The sequence below is a fragment of the Melanaphis sacchari genome, unplaced genomic scaffold, assembly GCF_002803265.2.
Source record: "Melanaphis sacchari strain LSU unplaced genomic scaffold, SCAv2.0 Contig234_pilon_pilon, whole genome shotgun sequence".
In the NCBI taxonomy this organism is placed as follows: domain Eukaryota; kingdom Metazoa; phylum Arthropoda; class Insecta; order Hemiptera; family Aphididae; genus Melanaphis; species Melanaphis sacchari.
In genome coordinates, this window is record NW_020271111.1 from 3,937 (window position 1) to 10,374 (window position 6,438).

The following is a 6,438-nucleotide window of genomic DNA, read 5'->3' on the forward strand; positions in this document are numbered from 1 at the left end:
GTAAGAATCTTTTGGTTTTGGTTTGAAGGTGATCCATTGAATATTGAGTGTGTTATTAAGATTTTAATTTTGTAAATTTATAATAGGTAGTGTATTTTGCATAAAAAAATGGTTTTCTGTTTTTAAAATACTCTGTAAAAATAAAATTGAACTTAGTGTTAATTAATCATTAAATAGAAGGAAGAGATGAATTTTTTAGTATTGGTTTGAAGATAATCCATTGAATATTGAGTGTGTTATTTAGATTTTAGTTTTGTAAATTGTTTAAAGGAATGTATTTTGCATTAATAATGATGTTTTAATTTTTAGAAGCTCTTTGAAAAACATATTTGATTTGATGGTAATTAGTCATTAAACAGAAAGTAGTGACGGATCTTTTGTTTACAGTTTCAAGTTGATCCAATGAATATTAAATGTTTTATAAGTAATTTAACACAAAACTTTTGCTTATTCAAGGTAACTTTAATACAAAAAGAAGCTTAATACTATTATAACATGTTTGAAAAAAAATATTTGCAATTTACTTCACCTATTATATTATCTAATCGCCATTAAAATATTTATCTAGGACATTGTCGCGTTACCAAATTTTTTTGATCAGACATCTGTATGAACAAATTGAACATTACTGAAACAAAAAAAAAAACTTAACAACATAAAAATGTTGTTTTTTAAGATAATACTTACGAAAAGAATTGTCAATTATCTTAATTTTTAATGTAAAATCATTCACTGTGAGTCTCAATGAATACCTCGATTCTTTCCATTGACACAAGACTTTTATCTTAAAATAAATATAATAGTGAACACGAACTTTCTCACATTATATGAACTTTGATGAAAATCACAGACAGCTCACAGAAGTATACGATAACAAATTCCCCTTCTATAGGATATTTTTTTTCTAGCTAACCTAAACAAAAGAGCAGATTACATTCTATTATAACATCAAAACAATTTTTTAAACGTTTTAGTTTTGAAACGGTTTACGACTAATAGAAAACATTAGATTTCAACCGTATATTTTTTCTATTTGAAAAATAAATATCTTGTACATCAAAAGAAATAACACAAAATAAGCTTACCTCTATGGTTGGTCATTACAAATCTCGTTTCTAAATTAACTTTAACACTGCATATCAAAGTGTCTTGAAAAATTTATAAATATATGACACGTTTAAAATCCGTAATGATAAAATGCGTTTAATGGTTCAACTAAAAAAAAAAATAAATACAAATTTCATGTTAAAAAGACGTGAAGAAACGATAAAATGACTAATTTTTAAACTAAAATAGATTTATAGTTGATAATGATAGTAGGCCAGCATTGACTGTGTTTATTCTATAGTCGTGTAGTGGATACCAAAGTTTAGGAAATTAGAAAATAAAGTTTTCATTGTATCAACGAATAAAACATATTAAAAAGTGAGTTCCTTCAAAAACCATTGTCAATTACCTGATTTTGACATCATATAAAGGCATATAGGAAAATGGTAACACAGTATTAAAACTACTAATGACTGATATTTGATATTGTTATGTGAAAACTGTTTAAATACAAAATTAATTAGAATACATTAATTAAAATATATTAATACAAAACAATTAGAATAATTGTTGTGCTTTTGCTAAAATAAAACTAGTTATTTATCTCAGTGATAATATAATAATATTAAACAATCTATGCCAGTTAGTATAGATAAAAGAATTATGTCGTCTATGATAACAAGGTTTTTAAAACAAAATTATTTTTAAGTAAAGTCTTCTAGAATGAGAACTAAGAAGGAATAGTCGAATCTTTTTGTTTAGGTTTCAAGATGATCCAATGGATATTGAGGTTGTTATTAAGATTTTAGTTTCTTAAATGTATATTCTGCAGAATATTTACTATGAAAAATGGTATCTTGATTTTAGAAAACCCTTAAAAAGACATATTGAACTTGATGTTAATATATCTTTCAGTAGAAGGACGAGATGAATCTTTTGATTTAGGTTAGATTCAATGAATATTGTGTTACTAAGATTATAATTTTGTAAGTTTAGAACCATTGGTATTATTAGCATGGAAAATGGTTTTCTTTATTAAAGGTGTTCGATAAATGAGGTTTTGGATCTACGGACTTTCGAAAAATATGCCATTTGGAAATATTTCATTCGGTTATTTCCATTCGGAAAATAGACATTGGGAAAAAAAATGTTTTATATTTAGTAAGTAAAAAATGTAATGAAAAAATATTTAAAAATCCAAAAAAATGACTACTAATCGCTTTGCAGTAAATTGATCTGAATTTGTATCTGATATTGATAAATTAAAATAAACATTTGAAAATTAAAACTTTAAAGTATTACTTTTAGTGATTAAATGTATTTATGTATAATAATGCCATTAACAATTATTGACTTATTATTAAACTTAAATTTGAGAAATCATAATATGTGTATTCACTTTGGCTTTTTCATGATATTTAAATTTTTATGTGAGTATTATTACTAGGGACTAGATTTATATACAAATGCATATTATGTGTATTGGAATAAGCTTTTTGAAATTTGATGAGAATAGTCACCGATTTAGATTATTCTTATTAAAATACCACTATTAATATTGCATATTTAATGGTTTTACCTATTAAATTCATATTTAATTTTTGGGTGGCTGTGAGGAACAAGACGCGTGACTTTCTAGTATGCCGCCAACGATAAGGCTATCTAGTTCCTTGGGTAAGGTAGGGGTTTTTGATAATGCTACCAGCTCCTTTGGCTGAATTTAACATGTTTTTTCTTTAGTGAGTGTGGGCGCACCAGTCATTCGAACGACACCTCTCAACACCAGATACTGCGAACTACAACTGGACTAGACTGTTCAAAGAGTTAAACCAGTGTTTTAGATTCTGAACGGAGTAATGAATGTATTGATTTTACAATGATGTGTGTTTTTTTTTTTTATTTTTTTTTTTTGTGTCTATGCACAGCATAAGTATTAGAAATAATGCTTCAATTTCAAACTTCGGGGGTGGTTTTCGATGGCAAAGTGAATATCCTTGGTGCATTATGGAGGTAAAAAGTAAACATTTTCCAAATGTTTTCAAAAAAATCGAGAAGAACAAAAAAAAAAAAATGACGGAAAAACGGGAATTTTTACGCAAAACCAGTTTTCGACCAAATCAAATTTTTTATATGGTTGTAATTCAAAAATTAATCACTGTAAATACTTGAAATTGTCACCAAATGTTTATGTTAGTGTTATCTATACACAGTTTAATTTTCAAAAAGTTTCGACTTTTTTTGAGTTATTTATAGACCACTGAAATTATCGATTTTTATGAGAATTTTTTTTTTGAAGTGTCAATAAAAAAATGTTGAATGACCAAAAAATTTTGAAAATTTAATACAAGGTTCCTTATGAGTTGTTCTTATTGTAGCTAAAAAAAAAATTAAAAATCGTTAGTCAGAATTTTTTTTAGCACACGAAATAGATCACACGTGTTACGTCACATTGTCACAACTACGTATGAGTTCCTACATGGCTAAATAATGTAAATCGTTCCTTTAATCAGTGATTAATGGTGTTTATAGAGTTTTAAGGGTTTTCTGCGTGCGACGACTTGACTGTTATTTATTTTATTTAATAGTTAAGCAATATACAATCATGATATCATTACGAAATTTTATTTAAAAATTATCGAAAATTTATGATCACAATATTTTTTTATATACATTTAAAGTTAAAATTTTGACAAAGTTTATAAAAATCATGAAAATTAGTAAATTATTTTGTAGTTAGAAATTCATAAAAATGTTTGTTCTTGTACCTAAAATTTTAAAATTTAATATAGAATTCTTTATAAATTTTTCAATCCATATGTATGTAAAAAAAAAAATTCTACTGAAAAGCTGTAAAGCCAAATTAATTGTTTATGAGCATTTCTAATTAAAATTTAAACAAAGCGACTTATTTAAAGTCTTAAAGATAAATAACATGTTATTTATTTTATTATTATTTAAAAACGCAAGAATCTAATACTTATACGTATATATTTGTGAAAAATTTTACTATATGCAATGACATTTTTAATTTATTCTAAGATATTATAACTATTATAGTACTATATAGTATGAATCTATTTTTTTGTTGTTCAATATTTTCAAAACGACATTATTTAATTTTGAGTTATATAAATATTAAATTAATACAATATGATATAAATATTTTAAATCTATATTATTTAAATTATTTTAATAATTAAATACTAATAAGTAAAGATACAATAAATACAATATTTTCAGAACATTTTTTATCAATCTATCACAATATCTACTAAAAATAAAATAAACGACTATAAAAGTTATATCAAAAAAACATTCTATGAAAAATATAGGCTAACAGAGAAAAATAGTATACGTTATTGTTGTTTTTGAACATATGTGTACATAATTAGTAACAAATACAATTTAATTTAAAATTAATATTATTTACCTACGTAATTGGTATATATTATACGTATAATAATTAATCTGTATCATAATCTTAATATTGTTGTATAAGTATATTAATATTTATATACATTATTAAATACATTATTGGAATTATTGATATTTCATGGGAAGTTTTCTTCGCGGTGAAAAGTGCGGCGGTGAATCGTTATAGACCTCAATTTTTTTGTAGCTGGTTTTTACTCGACTATTATTGCTATAACTACGCACAAGGCGGATATGCAGTGAAAAACTGAGAAATATTCGGTATCTCAGTATTTAGTCATCATGAACTAACAGTTCGAATAATTGGAGAAGTCGGTTAACACTTAATAATAAAAAAAAATATTTATTAAGGGTAATATTTCATTATTGTTTTAATTTAATTAATAATCGATTAAAATTTGTATCTTATTTTATTTTATTCAAAAACGTGACTTAACGACTGATATACTGTATTTGTTAGTAATACTAACTAGGTCTAGGATTTATACGCCTTATTGCATATTAACGTGTATTTTTTTTACTACTTATGATTACTTAAATTGTTTGTAATGTTCATGAATCACTTCATATTAAGGTAAATGGTAGTTATTTTATTTGCATATTATTGCACATTTCAATTATTAACATGTAAAATGCATGTCTTATGAATTATTATATATCTTTGCTGTAGCGATTGATAAAATTGTCTAAATAACAATATGATAGTGATAATTTAAATAGTTAAATTAATATATTATGCTGCTACTGCTAAGAAAAAAAAATGAAAACTAATTGTCTATGTGTGAAATTATGATAGGGCCAAGTGTTTGCATACAGCGTTATTTTTCGGAGAATAGAGCTAAAAAGTTATAGAAGCTAAAATAGGCAAAATATGCATGAAAATAAACACAAAAAAATTATTATATAATTTGCATGAAAAAATGCTAAATATACAAAAATGAAATATTCAAATTTACAAAATGTTATTATGATAATATGCGCAAAAAAAAAAAAAAAAAAGGAAAAATAAATCTTATTAGTACTAAAAACATTCTTCTAAAAATATTGTAAGATAATTGTGTACAATAAATTTACTAACGAATAAATAGTAAATAGATTTGCGATTAGTCTATATCTTATCGACAATAAGATAGTATTTTGGCGTATCAGCATTCAGCATGATATTCATTAAAATGCACATAGTACTTACTGTTGTCGTTAAATTAATATTCGACTGCAACGATAACAATAAGAACATAAAATAATATTGAATTTTATACTCAATATTAATATTATTTAATATACATAGGCTAAGAAAAAAAAATGTATTAAATAATTTTTCTTAAAAATATTAATATTACGCTTAACATATATTTGAAAATCAATAAGATTTACACTTTTACCATAAAATATACATTTTAAACTCGCCGTAAATAGTTCGAATTTCTAGCTTGGTTTGTTATAAATCGAGAGCGTAATATTATTATAGAACAATATGCAATTCCCACTACTTCCAAACCTCAATGAAGACCAATTATCCGTTTGTCATAAAAAAATATAGAATTTCGTCCGTATTTACTGTTAGTAAATGATAATATATTAAAAGAACACACCAGGGAAATACATTTTGATACCAAATTCAACATAATACAATGAAAAGCAAGTTCAAAAACATAGTTTAATACGAGAGTTCAAACCTCATTCAGTTTGTTCTTCAATATTTTGTCCTCCGGTAGTCCGTTGGAGGTAAACAGTGGTATTCGAACCGGCTTGTTTTTCATATTGTTATTATGAACATGAAATCTATCGTCCTGTACGTGTACCAGACATCCAGTTTACCTAATGTATAATTGTACCAATCTTAGTGTTTTTGATTTTATGCTGAAGTTCTCACCGTTTCATAGACTACGACAACGGACAAAGACACTTTTCGTTGCTTATATCTGTTTTAACCTTCGTGCTAGTGATAAGAATAACGAT

General features: G+C 24.9%; 1 long non-coding RNA gene across 1 annotated transcript; it reads right to left on the reverse strand.

The window, feature by feature from the left end:
• Positions 1 to 496: 496 nt before the first annotated feature.
• On the reverse strand, positions 497 to 1,546 carry LOC112594520. Its single transcript, XR_003114661.1, has 4 exons — positions 1,457 to 1,546; positions 1,086 to 1,215; positions 688 to 913; positions 497 to 628 (listed from the first exon to the last, which is right to left on the reverse strand). It is a non-coding gene; the product is annotated as an uncharacterized LOC112594520 (long non-coding RNA).
• Positions 1,547 to 6,438: the final 4,892 nt, after the last annotated feature.